We start from the raw sequence: 9,129 nt of genomic DNA, 5'->3' as shown, positions 1-9,129 counted from the left end.
TTTAAGATTAATCAACATAACAGGAACGGTTAGCCAAATCAAGGTGTGTGCGATAGACGACATACAATTCACTCAGATGAACTCTTTGTGATGAGGCAAAACAACAGAAACGGTTTAACATAACAAGATGTCTGTGATACGCGGCAAACAGGTCAGTAATCAGAAATGTGTGGGAAGACCGATAACGACGCAGAAGATTTCTGCTAACAAGCCATGTGTGTTATGAGCAAGCACTTGCTGGTATACAATTGTCAGCGATTGATAAAATCATCACTGACGGGTTCCCTAATTTAGTCCTTGTGCGATGCGATGAGCCAAGATTACATAAGTGACTACTATACATATGACATTTGCACACACCAAAGTAAACAATTACATGCATAATTAACTATGATAAATGATCATATCTAATCATCATCTACTTCTTGTGACGCTTGTCGTCAGTTCTTTGCTGGTGACTCGATCCCTCGCTGATTACAGGAAGAAGGCATTCCCTCATGTCAATTATCCGCATGTGCATCTAGTAGCATGTGTACACGTTCTTGGCCGCAAACATGAGATGAGCTTCATCCAGTCTCTACACCCAGGCACCGTGCCAGTGAAGGAAATATGCCCTAGAGGCAATAATAAAGTTATTATTTATTTTCTTATTTCATGATAAATGTTTATTATTCATGCTAGAATTGTATTAACCGGAAACATAATACATGTGTGAATACATAGACAAAACAGAGTGTCACTAGTATGCCTCTACTTGACTAGCTCGTTGATCAAAGATGGTTAAGTTTCCTAGCCATAGACATGAGTTGTCATTTGATAAACGGGATCACATCATTAGGAGAATGATGTAATTGACTTGACCCATTCCGTTAGCTTAGCACTTGATCGTTTAGTATGTTGCTATTGCTTTCTTCATGACTTATACATGTTCCTATGACTATGAGATTATGCAACTCCCGTTTACCGGAGGAACACTTTGTGTGCTACCAAACGTCACAACGTAATTGGGTGATTATAAAGGTGCTCTACAGGTGTCTCCGAAGGTACTTGTTGGGTTGGCGTATTTCGAGATTAGGATTTGTCACTCCGATTGTCGGAGAGGTATCTCTGGGCCCACTCGGTAATGCACATCACTATAAGCCTTGCAAGCAATGCAACTAATGAGTTAATTGCGGGATGATGTATTATGGAACAAGTAAAGAGACTTGCCGGTAACGAGATTGAACTAGGTATTGAGATACCGACGATCGAATCTCGCGCAAGTAACATACCGATGACAAAGGGAACAACGTATGTTGTTATGCGGTTTTGACCGATAAAGATCTTCGCAGAATATGTGGGAGCCAATATGAGCATCCAGGTTCCGCTATTGGTTATTGACCGGAGACATGTCTCGGTCATATCTACATAGTTCTCAAACCCATAGGGTCCGCACGCTTAAAGTTCGATGACGGTCATATTATGAGTTTGTGTGTTTTGATGTACCGAAGGTAGTTCGGAGTCCCGGATGTGATCACGGACATGACGAGGAGTCTCGAAATGGTCGAGACATAAAGATTGATATATTGGAAGCCTATATTTGGATATCGGAAGTGTTCCGGGTGAAATCGGGATTTTACCGGAGTACCGGGGGTTACCAGAACCCCCCCGGGGGGGTTTAATGGGCCAAGATGGGCCTTAGTGGAGAAGAGGAGGGGCGGCCAGGGCTGGCCGCGTGCCCCCTCCCCCTCTAGTCCGAATTGGACAAGGAGGGGGGCGGCGCCCCCCTTTCCTTCCTCTCTGCCTCCTCCTCCCCCCTTCTCCTACTCCAACTAGGAAAGGAGGGAGTCCTACTCCCGGTGGGAGTAGGACTCCTCCCTGGCGCGCCTCCTCCTGGCCGGCCGCCTCTCCCCCCTTTGCTCCTTTATATACGGGGGCAGGGGCCACCTCTAGAGACAACAATTGATCCCTTGGATCTCTTGTGTGCGGTGCCCCCCTCCTCCATAGTCCACCTCGATAATATCGTAGCGGTGCTTAGGCGAAGCCCTGCGTGGGTAGAACATCATCATCGTCACCACGCCGTCGTGCTGACGGAACTCTCCCTCAAAGCTCGGTTGGATCGGAGTTCAAGGGACGTCATCGAGCTGAACGTGTGCTGAACTCGGAGGTGTCGTACGTTCGGTACTTGATCGGTCGGATCGTGAAGACGTACGACTACATCAACCGCGTTGTGCTAACGCTTCCGCTTTCGGTCTACGAGGGTATGGACATCACTCTCCCCTCTCGTTGCTATGCATCACCATGATCCTGTGTGTGCGTAGGAATATTTTTGAAATTACTACGTTCCCCAACAGTGGCATCCGAGCCTGGTTTTATGCGTAGATGTTATATGCACGAGTAGAAAACAAGTGAGTTGTGGGCGATACAAGTCATACTGCTTACCAGCATGTCATACTTTGGTTCGGCGGTATTGTTGGATGAAGCGGCCCGGACCGACATTACGTGTACGCTTACGCGAGACTTGTTCTACCGACGTGCTTTGCACACATGTGGCTGGCGGGTGTCAGTTTCTCCAACTTTAGTTGAACCGAGTGTGGCTACGCCCGGTCCTTGCGAAGGTTAAAACAACACTAACTTGACGAACTATCGTTGTGGTTTTGATGCGTAGGTAAGAACGGTTCTTGCTCAGCCCATAGCAGCGACGTAAAAACTTGCAACAATAGAGTAGAGGACGTCTAACTTGTTTTTGCAGGGCATGTTGTGATGTGATTTGGTCAAGACATGATGCTATATTTTATTGTATGAGATGATCATGTTTTGTAACAGAGTTATCGGCAACTGGCAGGAGCCATATGGTTGTCGCTTTATTGTATGCAATGCAATCGCCCTGTAATGCTTTACTTTATCACTAAGCGATAGCGATAGTCGTAGAAGCATAAGTTGGCGAGACGACGACGATGCTACGATGGATATCAAGGTGTCGCGCCGGTGACGATGGTGATCATGGCGGTGCTTCGGAGATGGAGATCATAAGCACAAGATGATGATGGACATATCATATCACTTATATTGATTGCATGTGATGTTTATCTTTTATGCATCTTATCTTGCTTTGATTGACGGTAGCATTATAAGATGACCTCTCACTAAATTATCAAGGTACAAGTGTTCTCCCTGAGTATGCACCGTTGCGAAAGTTCTTCGTGCTGAGACACCACGTGATGATCGGGTGTGATAGGCTCTACGTTCAAATACAACGGGTGCAAAACAGTTGCACACGCGGAATACTCAGGTTAAACTTGACGAGCATAGCATATGCAGATATGGCCTCGGAACACTGAGACCGAAAGGTCAAGCGTGAATCATATAGTAGATATGATCAACATAGTGATGTTCTGTTGGGGAACGTAGTAATTTCAAAAAAATTCCTACGCACACGCAAGATCATGGTGATGCATAGCAACGAGAGGGGAGAGTGTTGTCCACGTACCCTCGTAGAGCGACAGCGGAAGCGTTATCACAACGCGGTTGATGTAGTCGTACGTCTTCACGATCCGACCGATCAAGTACCGAACGCACGGCACCTCCGAGTTCTACACACGTTCAGCTCGATGACGTCCCTCGAACTCCGATCCAGCCGAGTGTTGAGGGAGAGTTCGTCAGCACGACGGCGTGATGACGATGATGATGTTCCACCGACGCAGGGCTTCGCCTAAGCTCCGCAACGGTATTATCGAGGTGTAATATGGTGGAGGGGGGCACCGCACACGGCTAAGAGATCTCAAGGATCAATTGTTGTGTCTCTGGGGTGCCCCCCTGCCCTCGTATATAAAGGAGCAAGGGAGGAGGAGGCCGGCCCTAGGAGGGGGCGCACCAAGTGTGGAGTCCTACTAGGACTCCCTAGTCCTAGTAGGATTCCACCTCCCATATGGAATAGGAAAAGAGGAAGGGAAAAAGAGAAGGAAGGAAGGGGGCGCCCCCCTTCCCTAGTCCAATTCGGACCAGACCAAGGGGAGGGGTGCGGCCACCCTTGAGGCCCTTTTCCTTCTTTCCCGTATGGCCCAATAAGGCCCAATACGTATTCCCGTAACTCTCCGGTACTCCGAAAAATACCCGAATCACTCGGAACCTTTCCGAAGTCTGAATATAGTCGTCCAATATATCGATCTTTATGTCTCGACCATTTCGAGACTCCTCGTCATATCCCCGATCTCATCCGGGACTCCGAACTCCTTCGGTACATCAAAACTCAATAAAACTGTCATCGTAACGTTAAGCGTGCGGACCCTACGGGTTCGAGAACTATGTAGACATGACCGAGACACGTCTCCGGTCAATAACCAATAGCGGGACCTGGATGCCCATATTGGCTCCCACATATTCTACGAAGATCTTTATCGGTCAGACCGCATAACAACATACGTTGTTCTCTTTGTCACCGTATGTTACTTGTCCGAGATTTGATCGTCGGTATCTCGATACCTAGTTCAATCTCGTTACCGGCAAGTCTCTTTACTTGTTCCGTAAGACATCATCCCGCAACTAACTCATTAGTCAGAATGCTTGCAAGGCTTATAGTGATGTGCATTACCGAGTGGGCCCAGAGATACCTCTCCGACAATTGGAGTGACAAATCCTAATCTCGAAATACGCCAACCCAACAAGTACCTTTGGAGACACTTGTAGAGCACCTTTATAATCACCCATTTACGTTGTGACGTTTGGTAGAACACAAAGTGTTCCTCCGGTAAACGGGAGTTGCATAATCTCATAGTCATAGGAACATGTATAAGTCATGAAGAAAGCAATAGCAACATACTAAACGATCGGGTGCTAAGCTAACGGAATGGGTCAAGTCAATCACGTCATTCTCCTAATGAGGTGATCCCGTTAATCAAATGACAACTCATGTCTATGGCTAGGAAACATAACCATCTTTGATTAACGAGCTAGTCAAGTAGAGGCATACTAGTGACACTCTGTTTGTCTATGTATTCACACATGTATTATGTTTCCGGTTAATACAATTCTGGCATGAATAATAAACATTTATCATGATATAAGGAAATAAATAATAACTTTATTATTGCCTCTAGGGCATATTTCCTTCATGTTCACCATTGAAACTGCTCCATCTCACGTGATGATCAGACATGGTTTAATTGATATGGATCACGTGATCACTTAGATGATTAGAGGGATGTCTATCCAAGTGGGAGTTCTTAAGTAATATAATTAATTGAACTTTAATTTATCATGAACTTAGTCCTGGTAGTATTAGCATATCTATGTTGTAGATCAATAGCTCGCGTTTAGCTCCCCTGTTTTATTTTTGATATGTTCCTAGAGAAAAATAAGTTGAAAGATGTTAGTAGCAAAGATGCGGACTAGCTCCGTGATATGAGGATTATCCTCGTGGGTGCACAGAAGTATTATGTCCTTGATGCACCGCTAGGTGACAGAACTATTGCAGGAGCAGATGCAGACGTTTTGAACGTTTTGACAAAAGCTCGGTATGATAACTACTTGATAGTTTAGTGCACCATGCTTTACGGCTTAGAACCGGGACTTCAAAAATGTTTTGAACGCCATGGAGCATATAAGATGTTCCAAGAGTTGAAATTAGTATTTCATACTCATGCCCGTGTCGAGAGGTATGAGACCTCTGACATTACTTTGCCTATAAGATGGAGTACAATAGCTCAACCAGTGAGCATGTGCTCAGATTGTCTGAGTACTACAATCACTTGAATCAAGTGGGAGTTAATCTTCCAGATAAGATAGTGATTGACAGAGTTCTCTAGTCACTATCACCAAGTTGCTAGAACTTCGTGATGAACTATAATATGCAAGGGATAACGGAAACGATTCCCAAGCTCTTCGTGATGCTGAAATCGACAAAGGTAGAAATCAAGAAAAGCATCAAGTGTTGATGGTTAACAAGACCACTAGTTTCAAGAAAAGGGCAAAGGGAAGAAGGGGAACTTCAAGAAGAACGGCAAGCAAGTTGCTGCTCAAGTGAAGAAGCCCAAGTCTAGACCTAAGCCTGAGACTAAGTGCTTCTACTGCAAAGGTACTAGTCACTGGAAGCGGAACTGCCCCAAGTATTTGGCGGATAAGAAGGATGGGAAAGTGAACAAAGGTATATTTGATATACATGTTATTGATGTGTACTTTACTAGTGTTTATAGCAACCCCGCAGTATTTGATACTAGTTCAGTTGCTAAGAGTAGTAACTCGAAACGGGAGTTGCAGAATGAACAGAAACTAGTTAAAGGTGAAGTGACGATGTGTGTTGGAAGCAGTTCCAAGATTGATATGATCATCATCGCACACTCCCTATACTTTCGGCATTAGTGTTGAACCTAAATAAATGTTATTTGGTGTTTGCGTTGAGCATGAATATGATTTGATCATGTTTATTGCAATACGGTTATTCATTTAAATTAGAGAATAATTGTTGTTCTGTTTACATGAATAAAACCTTCTATGGTCATACACCCAATGAAAATGGTTTGTTGGATCTCGATTGTAGTGATACACATATTCATAATATTGAAGCTAAAAGATGCAAAGTTAATAATGATAGTGCAACTTATTTGTGGCACTGCCGTTTAGGTCATATTGGTGTAAAGCGCGTGAAGAAACTCCATGCTGATGGGGTTTTGGAATCACTTGATTATGAATCACTTGATGCTTGCGGACCATGCCTCATGGGAAGGATGACTAAGACTCCGTTCTCCAGAACAATGGAGCGAGCAACTGACTTATTGGAAATAATACATACTGATGTATGCAATCCATTGAGTGTTGAGGCTCGCGGTGGGTATCGTTATTTTCTGACCTTCACAGATGATTTGAGCAGATATGGGTATATCTACTTGATGAAACATAAGTCTGAAACATTTGAAAAGTTCATATAATTTCAGAGTGAAGTGGAAAATCATCGTAACAAGAAAATAAAGTTTCTACGATCTGATCGTGGAGGAGAATATTTGAGTTACGAGTTTGGTCTTCATTTGAAACAATGCGGAATAGTTTCGCAACTCACGCCACCTGGAACACCACAGCGTAATGGTGTGTCCGAACATCGTAACCGTACTTTATTAGATATAGTGCAATCTATGATGTCTCTTACCGATTTACCACTATCGTTTTGGGGTTATGCATTAGAGACAGCTGCATTCACGTTAAATAGGGCACCATCTAAATCTGTGAGACGACACCATATGAACTGTGGTTTGGCAAGAAACCAAAGTTGTCGTTTCTTCAAGTTTGGGGTTGCAATGCTTATGTGAAAAAGTTCCTACCTGATAAGCTCAAACCCAAATCGGAGAAATGTGACTTCATAGGATACCCAAAGGAGACAGTTGGGTACACCTTCTATCACAGATCCGAAGGCAAGATATTCGTTGCTAAATAATGGATCCTTTCTAGAGAAGGAGTTTCTCTCGAAAGAAGTGAGTGGGAGGAAAGTAGAACTTGATGAGGTAACTGTACCTGCTCCCTTATTGGAAAGTAGTTCATCACAGAAATCTGTTCCTGTGACTCCTACACCAATTAGTGCGGAAGCTAATGATGATGATCATGTAACTTCAGATCAAGTTACTACCGAACCTCGTAGGTCAACCAGAGTGAGATCGGCACCAGAGTGGTACGGTAATCATGTTCTGGAGGTCATGTTACTTGACTATGACGAACCTACGAACTATGAGGAAAAGATGATGAGCCCAGATTCCACAAAATGGCTTGAGGCCATGAAATCTGAGATGGGATCTATGTATGAGAACAAAGTGTGGACTTTGGTTGACCTGCCCGATGATCAGCAAGCCATAAAAATAAATGGATCTTCAAGAGGAAGACTGACGCTGATAGTAGTGTTAATATCTACAAAGCTAGACTTGTCAAAAAATGCTTTTGACAAAGTTCAAGGTGTTGACTACGATGAGATTTTCTCACTCGTGCCAAGCTTAAGTCTGTCAGAATCATATTAGCAAATTGCCACATTTTATGAAATCTGGCAAATGGATAACAAAACTGCAATCCTTAATGGATTTATTAAAGAAGAGTTTTATATGATGCAACCATAAGGTTTTGTCAATCCTAAAGGTGCTAACAAAATGTGCAAGCTCCAGCGATCCATCTATGGACTGGTGTAAGCATCTCGGAGTTGGAATATACGCTTTGATGAGTTGATCAAAGCATATAGTTTTATACATACTTGCGGTGAAGCCTGTATTTTCAAGAAAGTGAGTGGGAGCACTACAACATTTCTGATAAATATATGTGAATGACATATTGTTGATCGGAAATAATGTAGAATTTTCTGGAAAGCATAAAGGAGTATTTGAAAGGAGTTTTTTTTCAAAGAAAGACCTCGGTGAAGCTGCTTACATATTGAGCATCAAGATCTATGGAGATGAGATCAAGACGCTTCATAAGTTTTTTCAATGGGTACATACCTTGACAAGATTTTGAAGTAGTTCAAAATGGAACAGTCAAAGAAAGAGTTCTTGCATGTGTTACAAGGTGTGAAATTGAGTAAGACTCAAAGCCCGACCACGACAGATGATAGAAAGAGAATGAAAGTCATTCCCTATGCCTCAGCCATAGGTTCTATAAAGTATGCCATGCTGTGTACCAGATCTATTGTATACCCTACACTGAGTTTAGAAAGGGAGTACAATAGTGATCTAGGAGTAGATCACTGGACAGCGGTCAAAATTATCCTTAGTAGAATAAGGATATGTTTCTCGATTATGGAGGTGACAAAAGGTTCGTCGTAAATGGTTACGTCGATGCAAATTTTGACACTGATCCAGATGACTCTAAGTCTCAATCTGGATACATATTGAAAGTGGGAGCTATTAGCTAGAATAGCTCCGTGCAGAGCATTGTAGACATAGAAATTTGCAAAATACTTGCAGATTTGAATGTGACAGACCCGTTGACTAAAATTATCTCACGAGCAAAAAAATGATCACACCTTAGTACTCTTTGGGTGTTAATCACATAGCGATGTGAACTAGATTACTGACTCTAGTAAACCCTTTGGGTGTTGGTCACATATCGATGTGAACTATGAGTGTTAACCACATAAAGATGTAAACTATTGATGTTAAATCATATGGCGATGCGAACTAGATTATT

The sequence above is a fragment of the Aegilops tauschii genome, chromosome 3 (genome assembly GCF_002575655.3).
Source record: "Aegilops tauschii subsp. strangulata cultivar AL8/78 chromosome 3, Aet v6.0, whole genome shotgun sequence".
Lineage (NCBI taxonomy): Eukaryota > Viridiplantae > Streptophyta > Magnoliopsida > Poales > Poaceae > Aegilops > Aegilops tauschii.
This window is presented reverse-complemented; position numbering follows the sequence as displayed.